Here is a 13,277-nt window from a genome sequence, read left to right on the forward strand (position 1 = left end):
GCAAATTAATTTCTTGACAAGCACATAAGGAATACCTTAAATCAAACCATATCCAGGTTAATCAATATTCAAATGTCTATGTTGTTGAAGAAATTTCTGATATTTGCAGTCTGAGAGGTGAAATGATTTACATTTTCTCTTAATAATCTATTGTTAATATTCTCAAATGCACTAGAATGTAAATCAAGTTAAATTAAACGTCAAAAATTTTGCAGCACGAATATGATCTACTGTTAATACAAATTTATGACAATTGAAAAAAAATAATCAAATAAAAATTAAGAAAACAAAATGTAGTCTTTGAAATTAGTTTTAGAAAACAAAACAGATGATAAGATGAAAACAGTCGAATAATTAAATGAGACGAGCTCAAAATTACTCATCCATCTTAAAATGAACTACTACACTGTTTTGTAAACTGACATTTTAATATTTGTATCTCCTTTAATTTGTTAAAAAGATTTCTCCTATAACTAATGATGCGGACATCTAATCGATTAGATGAAAGAGCGAGTGGTGGAAAAAGTCGGATCAAAAGGGCAATATACTAAAACAAAGGAAAAGACATTTGCTGAAAATTGATTCCACATGCGGTGTGGAATCAAAGTTTTCAATCAGAAGTTTCAGCACCAAGACCATATGTCGTGCGGATTTGAAATTTCAGCAGCTCTATTTTGATCATGAAATCACACATGTTACACCATTAAGGATATATTTGTCTGTCATTAATAATTACGACTGCATATTTTGACAGTTTATTTGATATATGTGCGGTGACAGATGAGGTGAAATTGATGTAGATGTATTTTTTATGTCATTTGAAAAATATAAAAATATATTTGACTGTTTATTTGATATAGGAGTACATTTTTTTGCATGAAAGATTGAGACGCGATTAAGTGGCTAGACATCCCAACTAGGTTGGCACCCCTAACACACCAAATCAACCCGAAATATTATTAATAAAAAAAGAAAAATTACAAAGGGAGGAAAAGAAAGATAAAAAAGGTTCAAAAATAGAAAAATTAAGGAAAACGAACATGAGCAACATTACATAGGTCGTCAAAAACAGACGATTGATAAAAATGAGGAGCCGAATGACACCATGTAATAGCCGAAGCTGTTTTGCCAAAACGGACAAGTTGATCTGCCGCCTGATTGCCCTCTCGATACATATGAGTGATTCTGCAATTCATATTCGAGAATCTAGATAAACATTGAAGTCAGTCTTGTCTAATTTTCCAATGGGCCATGAAAATCTTTCTGTTTAGCATATCCACCGCATATGCAGAGCCCGATTCAATCCAAAGATTGTGCCACCCCCGTTCTCAGACAGATTCTACTACGAAAATAATGGCAAACAGCTCGGCAATGTGCGCATAGGAACTAGAGAGGTTAATAGCATAGCAGCCAATAACAAAACCACGAGAATTTCTGAAAATCCCACCAGCTCCGGCGATACCCGGCGCACCGTCCGCCGCACTGTTGGTATTAACTTTTATCCAGTCCGACGGCGGTGGGCACAAGCGAACAATGATAGGGTCCGGCGGAGGCCTAGCACCGCTCGGCAAATTGACAATCCATTTTGGTTCCTGAATGTAAAAGTGAAGCCGATTCTGAAGGAATTGGATTGAAGGGAGATCATTTTCAAAAATAACTATATTTCTGATGTATCAAATGTATCAAACAGCAGTTATAGAAGTCAAATTCCACAATTTTCTCATAGAAATATGTAAGCAGACAGCTCTAATCTCCCGGAAAAGACTCCCAAAGGTCAGTATACTACTACGGTGTATGCCGAAAACAGAAAAGATTGCATAGATTATTTGACACCGGACACGTAACGAAAAGATGATCAATTGATTCAATATGACATTTACACAGTTCACCTCTCGAAATAAGTGAAAAACCGCGTACCTATAAATTAGTTTGCACCGTATATAGTAATAATTACTAAGAACACCCACAATCGATTTCACTAAGTAATACAAAAAAAATTGAATTAATGCATTCGAGAGAGGTGAGTTAAATGAGGAGAGAGGTGAGCTGATTGTGATGCGGAAGAGAGGACAAACAATCATCCATCCTATGTGTGGAACAGCAGTGCACTTGCGACTGAGATGTCGCCAGCTGAGGAGCGTGTGATACAAGCACATTTAAAGCGTGTTTCAACTGCAATATGTGACTGATTCACTTTTTTTTTTTAATCAAAAAAGAAAAAGAGTTTAATATATCCGGTTGTGTTCACCAAAACATTATTTCTTATATTATATTTTCATATATCAGTTGCAATGCTCTTGAATTTGAAAAAAAAAAATTATATATATATATATATATAACGGTAACTTTTTAAATTTTTTAAAAAATTCCTTATAAATACCCAACCCATTTACACAACTAAAACACACCTGAATACTATATTTTGCATATTTAGATGAATGGATAAACGTCAACGTAGCAAAAAATTCTCGCAGAAAAATCTGTATTCCGATTCTTAACACCCTAATCCTTTCCAAATGCCAAACCGAAGTACATCGAACATGCAAATATCTCTCATGAGGGGTTCTCCACAACCCGTATTTCCTCATAATCACGGTCATTTTATGTCAAACCCTCACAACATCTACCACCCCGATATCCATTACGCCAATATAACCCAATTTAATGATATCCATTCGTGCTTTTATGTATTTTTTTTCGTTTTTAAATCTTGTATTTTATTCCGTTTCGTATGTTGCGTGTTCTAATGTCATTGTTTTTTTTATCGTCCCTTGTTTCGTGCTTTTAATGTAATTTCCTAGTTTTTAAATCTTGTATTTTATTCTGTTTCGTATTATCGTGTTTTATTTCAATAAAAAAATATCGTTTTTGATATATGTTATTTTTACAATTAATTATATTTTTTAATTAACTATTTCGGTTCAAAATAATTATAGATATAATTGATATTTATTTTTTTAACTAATTTATATATTAATAGAATTATTTAGATTGAATGATGAAATAATTAGATTAATTGTTTGGTGGAAAGAAATAATAATTTATTTGAAATGTGTAAGAGTTTTATGACAAGTGGATCCTATCTAAAAAAAAGTGATATAAATGGATGTAATGAAGAGGTAGTTGAGTGTATTAGATTTTTTTTTTGAAAAAGTGAATTTTTTTTTTTTGATATAATGCAATAAAAGTATATCACCCATTATGGGTGCTCTAATAACGTATTGTTAAAAATAAAAAATATTAAGTTAATCCGTACGCATTAATATGATTTGATCGATTTTACAGTAAGAGTGCAAAAACATGATGTACAAAAACCAAGAATTAATGATGATCTGTTTGAATTAGATTATGAAATAAAATAAAATCAAGGAAAGGCCGACAAATCTTGAAGGGATTGATTTTGAGAGAAGTTTGTAATTTTATTGTAAAATCCAAATAAAAATTGGACATACATGAGTTGGTCCCACCTAAAAGTTGTTGGAGGCAACCCAGGAAAACACATGTGCTGATTTTTATGAAGAATGGTAGTACTGCGGTTACCGATGTTCAATTCAGTTTACACGTGTCGGTGATTTCGCTTTTCCAAAAAGTTTAGAGTTTTTTTAAATGAAAAAGAAACTTACCGAAGTTTAAAAATATAAATAAAATTTGTTTAATAAAAATATAAATATATATTAAACTATAAATAAAATAAAATAACCATCAACCGAAAAATAATTATAAGAAAAATAATGAGTATGCTAATTATAGAACAAAACTGTGGGTTTATTTTTTTATTATTAAATTTGATAATAGAAAGAAAATCATATTTGATTGGGAAGAGAGAAAAAAAAAAGAGAATCACTAATTTCTGGAATTATAAAACCAACGTTAGCGAATGATCTTTAAAAAAAATTAACAAAGCAAATAAATTATTATAATCCTATTTCATACCATAAATTTATCAAATCAAATATCCCTTATGACTTTATAAAATTTTCACTATTTTATTTGTTGGAATTGATTCGATATGGATCCAATTAGACCCGTCCGAAATGGAACGGGTCCAAACCCAATACGAATTAGGGTTAGGTTATCTATTTATTCAGTATAAATAGAAATCCTTCCGCTGCAAATCAAGAACGGGATCCGCGCTACAAGAGGTAACCCATAAACTCGTTTACTTATTCGGATAAATATATATGTTGTGAATATATGTTTATCCTGACATTGGTATCAGAGCCATTGGATCTAGTATTCCGTCTTTACCGCGAATCCGTTTGCGTTTGAATCTTTTTTGAAAGATTAAAAATAATTCATTGTTATTATTTTTTTATGATTATACACTGGAATTGATTGATTGCTTGATTAAATTGAATTAGAGTTCGATTTAAACGTTTTTTACTCAATTAAATCCGTTTTAGGTTTCTGTCACCTTCTGATTTTTCGTTCCGCTCGTCAAATCTAAAAACCGACCACACCATCGAGTCCAGAGACCCCGAAAACCCTAGGTTCCATATATTTTTCATCGCCGGAATCGGCCGGAAAAGCGGCGCGTGGCCTTCACGCGCCACTTAGGGGGGAGAAAATGCGTGTCTCCCCCCAGACCGCCATGCGACAGGCGCTAGTTGGCCAGTTGGTGCCGCGCTGACGCCAGCTGGACCAACCAGCGCGCGCCACGTGGTAGAGGCCCCTCCACACGCGCCAGGCGCGTGTGGGCGCGTGGGGCCTCTTCCCGTGACCAATTTTTTCCCATTTTTTACAGAAACACGTTTCTGAATTTTTCTGATTTTTTTTTGGTATTTTTTCAAAAATTTTGGATGGGCAGTTTATACAATCTCTTTTAATTAGGGTTTTCGGGGAGATGCCTAAAATGTTAAGGAGATCTGTGATTCGTTCCTTCCCTCGCCCGTTCCGTGTAGGAGAAATTCCCTACATGGAAGAGATGAAAGATTTTTATGTTGGTTAAATGAACCATTTTTGTTTTTGGTGTGGTTGTGGATTTAATTTTTGGAACAAATTTTTTCTTTGGGGTTTATTATTCTAGTGTTATAATTTTTGTTAGGATTTCTATTGGAATTTTTGTTTTCTAATGGATTTTTTTAATAAAAAAAAATTTCAAATATGTTTGGATAATTTTTTATTTATGGTGTGATTATTCAAATATGTTTGGATAACCATTGGGATCCTAATTTAATTATTATTCGATTTTGATTGGATAATTTTTGGTATGTTGGATTGGAATTGATGAGCTTGAATAATTTTATGTGAGCATTTAATTGCGATTTATTAAATCAGTGATTAGTTATTATTGATTTAATGATTATCTTCGACCTTAGTAGTTAAGATTAGTCAACATTAAGATCGAAATAATAAATCAAAAGTCATCTTAATTCCTTACAACAACCATTTTTTTTGTAATAAGTTGCAAAATCGTTACTTGTGAGTAACAAAATTCTCTAAGCATTAATGTATCTAATTAGTTGGATCTAATACTAAAGTGTAAAGGGTAATTTGAGCCACTTCGGTCTCATTTTCGAATCGAAATTTAGAATGAAAATTTGATTGATTAGATATAAGTTGTCTAGAGAATTAATGCGTGTATTGAACCTTTAATAACTCCTTACTAAGTCATGCAATACCATTGTAGATCAGTCATCAATGGCAGCAGCTAGAAAGTCTATAGTTGCTGAACTCAACAAAGACCTAAAATTAAATGGGGATAACTATGAGGTTTGGTCAATAAAAATAAAGTATGTGCTTGAAGAGCAAGATGTGCTTGCTCACTTGGATACAGTTATGGCCGAACCTGAGGATGGTGCAACTGCTCAGCTTCGTCGAGATTATACGGCATGGAAGAAAAAGGATTCTACTACCCGTATCATCATGCTGAGTGCCATGGATGATGAGTTCACTAGGCAATTCTGTAAGATTGAGTCAGCCAATGGCCTATGGGATGCCTTGAAGGAGAAATTCGGAGGTGTGTCTCTGACTAGGCTCCGCTCATTGACAATTAAGTTTGACACTTACAAGAAGAGGCCTGATCATACAATGAAAAAGCATTTAAGAGAAATGTCCAACATGATCAGTGAGCTGAATGAAGCAGGTCATCAGTTGACCAATGAGCAGAAAGTGCAAGCTGTTATCCGCTCTTTGCCAAACATTTGGGAGCACATGAAGGTGCACCTAACCCACACCGAAGCAATTCAAACCTTCGATGCTGTTTGTCGCCACCTTGAGCTAGAGGAGGATCGTCTGGCATCGATTAAGTTCAATGCTGAAGCCCATTATGTGGGAGCCCACTCAAGTGGGAGGCGTTCCAATCCTCCAAGGCAAAAGCGTAAGCGCTTTTATAGCCAGGGCAAAGAGCAAGCCAAAGAGCCTATGAATACAGAAAATAGAAAGGGAAAGAGAACAAAGAACAGAAAGAAACTGAAGCTTTCACGTGTGAAATGTTTCAACTGCTAGGAAAAAGGACACTATGCAAATGATTGCAAAGTTCCTAAGGTACACTACACTAACTCATGTGTGAGTGAAATAAATGTATCTAGCACTGTTTTTATAGCTGAACATGATCCTTTGTGGGTTGTTGATTCAGGTGCAACGGACCATGTGACGAAGGAAAGAGAGACCTTTGTCGAGTTCCGACGAATTCCAGTCGGTTCAAGATGGATCTATGTGGGAGACAACTCGAGAGTTGTAGTCGAATGGATTGGCACATGTAGATTAAGTCTACGTGGCGGTCAAACTCTCCTCCTACAAGATGTTCTCTATGCTCCGAATATTCGGAGAAACCTTATTTCTGTGAACTCTTTGTTAAGAATTGGATTTTCCTTTCTTTTTGCTAATAACAGTTTGCATTTAAGTTTGGATAATGAATTTTATGGTTCAGGATATGTACTGAATGGTTTGACTATTTTCGATATTGAATTATATGAATCCAATAATTTTTCTGTTACTACTTCTTCTTCTGTGGATAAAGATGTTAGTTTATGGCATGCTAGGTTAAATCACATTGGCCAAGATCGCATGATACGTTTAGCCAAAGAGGGCTTACTAGGTAGTTTAAGAAAAGTTGAATTACCTCCATGCGAACCATGTCTTAAAGGAAAAATGCATAGAAAACCATTCGGGAAGGGTACTAGGGCAGAATTTCCTCTGCAATTAATTCATTCTGATGTCTGTGGTCCAATGAATGTGAGAGCTAGGCATGGGGCCTACTACTTCATCACCTTCATAGATGACTATACAAGGTATGGTCACATCTACTTGATGTCTCACAAGTCTGAAGCTTTGAGTTGTTTCAGAAAGTTTATGAACCTTGTTGAAAATCAACTAGATAAGAAGATCAAAGTTTTGAGAACTGACCGAGGTCGAGAATATCTTTCAGATGAATTCAAAGCTTTGTGTGATTAGAAAGGGATAGATCATCAGTTGTCTATCCCATACACTCCGCAACAAAATGGTGTTGCTGAGAGGAGAAATAGAACTCTCCTTGATATGGTTCGATCTATGATGGCTGAAGCAAACTTGCTTATTTCCTATTGGGGAGATGCTTTGCTCACAGCTACATATGTTCTAAACCGAGTGCCCTCCAAGACTGTCACTTCCACTCCTTATGAGCTGTGGACTGGTAGAAAACCCGATTTGAGTATGCTCAGACCTTGGGGTTGTACTATTTTTGCCCATGATACCTCTAGTAAATTTGGGAAATTAGGCCCAAGAGGTAGAAAGTGTGTCTTTATAAGATACCCTGACGTATCAAAGGGATATGTCCTAGTGGGAGAAAATAGTGAAGGCCGAGTGACAGAATTTGAATCACGAGACGTCATCTTCTTAGAGAATGAGTTTCCTAAGCTAGGAGAAGTTGACACTGATCTCACTCTGTTTGAGGAAATAGATTCAAACGGACCTCTCCATTCGAGTGGGAGGAATTTTGAGGATCAAGGTAATGATACCGATCACTACCAGGAACAAGAACAAGGTCAAAGTTCCGAACCTCAAAATGTTTCGAATGTGACAGATCCTTATTTAAGTGGGAGTTTGATTCCTGATTCTTGTGAGAATTTGGGACAAAGTCTAAGAGATAGGATTCCGGGTTATGATGAATGCATGAGAGAAGTTTATCAAAACTCAGAACCGCGCCGTACTAAAAAGCAAAGAGTTGATAGTCGACGATTTGGTATCGAAGGCACAGCACTTTTAGGAACTCCAAATGATGACGCGGAACCTAGAAATACTAAAGAAGCTTTCACTTCTCCGAAAAAAGACAAATGGACTATAGCAATGCAAGAGGAACTAGATTCTATGAGATCCAACCATGTTTGGGAACTGGTTGATCTGCCAAAGGGTAGAAAAGATGTTGGGAGCAGATGGGTTCTCAAAGTGAAGCGAAGGGCTGACAATAGTATCGAAAGGTACAAAGCTCACCTTGTCGCTAAAGGCTATACATAACAGGAAGGAATAGACTTCGAGGAGACATTCTCACCTGTTGTAAGGTTTACATCTATTAGACTAATCTTAGCTATTGTAGCAAGTTTAGACCTAGAGCTACATCAGATGGATGTTAAGATTGCTTTTCTCAATGGAGAATTGAGCGAAGAGATCTATATGTCACAACCAGAGGGCTTCGTGGTAAAAGGCTCCGAGCATAAGATCTGCAAATTGAAAAAGTCAATTTATGGCCTTAAACAGTCCTCTAGGAAATGGTACCTTCGTTTTCACAATCAAATGATTTCGAATGGCTTCAAGATGCTTGAAGAGGACCATTGTGTCTACACGAAACGGTCGGGTAGAAATTTTGTCATTTTATCTCTGTATGTAGATGACATACTGATAGCAGGAAAATGACATAGAATTTGTAAACCAAATCAAAGCTTGGCTAAACTCAAGTTTTGAAATGAAAGATATGGGTGAAGCCGCATACATACTTGGGGTTAAGATTTCAAGGGATCGATCAAAGAAACTATTAGCACTGTCTCAAGAGACTTATGTTAACAAAGTCATTGATGATTTCGGTATGCGTGGAAGTAGGCCTGTAGATAGCCCGATGACTAAGGACATCACCCTAAGTACCAAAATGTGTCCAAAGAATCCAAACGAAAAGAAAAGGATGGAAAAAGTTCCATATGCAAGTGCCGTAGGTAGTCTAATGTACGCCATGTTGTGTAGAAGACATGATATCTGTCATACCGTTGGGATGGTGAGTAGATATCAGTCCAACCCAGGACTAGCACATTGGGCAGCTGTGAAGAGGATACTGAGGTACCTCAAAGGAACAGCAGATTATTCTCTATGCTATCAAGGTAAAGACCTAAATCTGAGAGGATACACGGATGTTGATTGGGCAGGAGACTTGGACGAAAGAAAGTCCACGTCAGGCTATATGTTCTTGCTAGGAAATGGCGCGATTTCCTAGAGTAGCAAGAAACAAACTTGTGTAGCCCTGTCCACCATGGAAGCTGAATACGTATCGTATTCATCAGCATTTCAAGAGGCTGTTTGGCTGAATCAGTTCCTAAACAACTTGAATGTAACCAATTGTCAAACCCAAGTCATAGTTAACAGTGACAGTCAATCTGTTATAGCTTTCGCTAAGGACCAAAGGTTCCACAGCAAATCAAAGCACATAGAGATTAAGTATCATTTTGTCAGGGACTTAATTGCACGCAAAGAAGTTAATGTGAAGTATATATCTACTCATGACATGGTGGCAGATCCCCTCACCAAACCAGTCAAGAGAGATGTTTATGTTAAACATGTTAGATCCCAAAGATTGTTTAGGATCTAAGTATACTTCTCATTCTTCATTGTTTTATTTGTAAGACATGAATTATTAATAAGGGTTTTATGAATTTTCATCAATACACGAGTGCGAGTATTTAATTGTAAATATTTGCTGTTATGAACTCAAAATGCATGTTTAGACAGAATGTAGCTCACTCACATGAGCAGTTTCCCCCATTTCGTCAATGTGATGATAAATGAAGGATGAGGTTGTCTTTGAGCAATTTCGAGAGCTTGTTCAATGATAGAAGCCGTATTGCTATAGACATGGAAAAGTGTTTCCATTACGGTGCAAGATAACATGTGTTACAAATACATGAAAAAGATTAACAAGTAATCTAAAAGGGCAAGTTTGCCATAACTTATAGCCTTCTGTCATAGCCAGAAGTGATCATCATAAGTGATGAACTAAAGTTAGATGTTCAGGCACATCTAGACCTATGCTTCTGTATGGTGTTAATAACATGCTCTTCTTCAGAAAAGAATTGAACACCATAACACATGACCCATACCATGTGTGCTTTAGCGACCATGAGATGGAAAAGTAGATTGATCTCGCCTTTTCCTAATGTGAGACTCACGTCATAAAGATGCGCTTCTTAACTATTGTTTATCCTTATAGACCCTAGACTTATTCTAAGAAGTTTAGTCTGATGTAGCTACCTTGGAAAGGGATACCTCGAGGTTGATGAGATAATACCAACCAAAGAGACCTTGACTGGATAAGCGAATCAAATTATAATGGACAGAATAATGTTAAGAGAGAAAGACATCCATTTGAATCATATCTAAGTGTTTCTATTCTTCACCGTCTGGACACTTATGCATATGTGCATATTTGTGAAAAATAGATGTACTGTAGAGATCCGAAGACTACAGTGGATATGATATGGAGTCTAGGATAAAAGCATACACCACCGACGATCCATGTTCAAATATAAGATCTATATATCTCTAACGAGTACATAGTTCCAAGTTTGTTACATGAAAATCGAGCAGCTATATGTTCTAACGAGTATATAGCACTAGAGCTCTCGATAGTATGCCGGTCGCACGAACTATTTGCAAGAGTATGATAGAGACCAAGATTGAGAAAGTTTGGAATAAGTTCCATTGCGTGCGAGTGGGAGATGTTGGAATTAATTGGATATGGATCCAATTAGGCCCGCCCGAAATGGAACGGGCCCAAACCTAATAAGAATTAGGGTTAGGTTATCTATTTATTCAGTATAAATAGAAACCCTAACCAACACTAATTCTAAGAGAATAAGGAATTAGGTTTTAGAGATACAGTATCTCAAAAACACAGAAAAGAGAATTTTTCTCTCCTGCTTCCTCCTTTTGGCCGCCGCCCCCTCTCTCTCTTTGGGATTCGTCGTCGCTTTAGTTCGTGAACCAATTGTCTTCCTCTCCCAATTCTTTTGGCGTGGTTGAAGGCTTGACTGGTGATACTAGATCAGGTGATTGATCTGAATCCTTCCGCTGCAAATCAAGAACGGGCTCCGCGCTACAAGAGGTAACCCGTAAACCCGTTTACTTATTCGGATAAATATATATGTTGTGAATATATGTTTATCCCGACATTATTAATATTAACAAATTGTTGATTATATAGTTAGGGTATGTTTCGCTATTTGCTGATTGATGTTCCTGTTTGCTGGTTACCTTTGGAAAATGCTGTTTTTCAAAAAAATCAGAGATTTCATGCTTTTGTAAAAAAAAAATACTTTCAACTGTAAAAGGTAAACATGAAATGTCTAACCAAACACCTAAAACTCTGTCTTTTAAAATGAAAAGACAAACATGAGGTGAAAAGTAGATAAACACGCACCTCCTTAATTAAAAAGCTCTTTTTTCATAAGGAAAAATATCTCATGCTTACCTATATACACAGTGAACAATTTTGTTGTGAGAATTTTGTATCCTCGTTTGAAAATGATTTCCATCTCAATTTTTTTTTTGAAAGAATGAATGAATTAATATAAATCGGAAAGAATAACATCGGTAATCATAGGTGGTGGACATGTCCACTCACCAAAATCAAAACTAGAACTAACAGTCTTCGCTAAGGAATGAGCTGCTAGGTTCGCTGATCTTCTAATAAATGAGATCGAAACTCGGTTCAAATCTCGTAATAGTACGCAACAATCCATTACAACATCTGAGAGATATGAAAGACAGGGCCGATCCTGAGATTTTAAAGGCCCATGGGTGAATTATCAAATGGGGTCTAATAAATAAGTGCAAATAAAAAATAAAGTAGAAAATCAATGGTATAAAAGAAGATTACTCAAAAATGACATTTTTTTTGTTTCATTTAACAAACGATCTAATAAAAAACATTTTATATTGCTTTAAGTACTTAATTTCTTATACAAAATGATGTATATGAGAATTTCTAGATGCAAATTTCTCAAATTTAATAAATTATCGAATAGTTCTAATAGATTTTATGCTCTTTAGACATAAAAGCATGATAACCGAAAAATTAAAAACCAAATATAAAAATCACATCTGTTAACGGGCTTTAGTGGCGCTAAGTTCTTGAAATTGTAAATTCTTTTGATACGTTTCTCCCAAATTGCATCTAAAGACCAAATAAATCGGAATCTAATAGTTTCTCAAGTAAAAAAAAATGCTATCAGCAATTGGAAGTTTCACAGTGAGGTGATTAGAGAAAAAAATTGATTATATAGCTGATGAATTCAAGATGAACGATAATATTACTGTTTAATATTCTTTGAGATTGAAGTGTTATTAAAGAAGAGAGAGATAAATTATAAATTTTTATTACGATTGATGGGTGTGAGAGATAATTATAGAAAGATTCTGAGATAAATTAGGGAATTGATGACAAACGTTTTTATTAGGAAATTTGGAAAGAAATTGAAGTAAATTAGGGGATCTGGAAAGATTATTTATAACTTATACCAACGTTTCTAATCAATTTTTTTTTTAATTTAGTCTAATGCAAACCTATTTAATTTGGAAAGACTAATTTGGAAAGAATCTAATGCCAATTAAGTATATTTTTTTAATTTAATTAAGTATAATTTAAAAGCATATAATAATACTAATACATTACTATAATTGGGGCCCTCTTATCCATGGGCCTTGGGCAGACGCCCCTCCTGCCCAGGCTCAGGGATGGGCCTGATGAAAGATTAAGGTTTTGATGTTGAATAGCGTCAACAACTTCGTAACAATCTGATTGAACTTCAACATTGGACAGGTTCAGAGACTTGATCCAACTTAACGCTTCCTTCACTGCCACTGCCTCAGCCATCGTCGGGTTGATGAAGTCCGCAAAACCCAGTTTCCGTGCAAATAAGCAATTGCCCGTATGATCTCGAATAAACATCCCCGCGGAACTGAGATTTCCTCCTGTGTTCATCCCCGCGTCAACGTTGCAAGCGAGTATACCTTACTGCGGTTTCTTCCATCTTTCCTCCTCCAAATTCCGTGTTGTCTGTTTCTATAATTCTGCTCTTCTCCCCACCTTCCAATTCTGT

Source organism: Euphorbia lathyris, chromosome 3 (genome assembly GCF_963576675.1).
Source record: "Euphorbia lathyris chromosome 3, ddEupLath1.1, whole genome shotgun sequence".
NCBI lineage: Eukaryota > Viridiplantae > Streptophyta > Magnoliopsida > Malpighiales > Euphorbiaceae > Euphorbia > Euphorbia lathyris.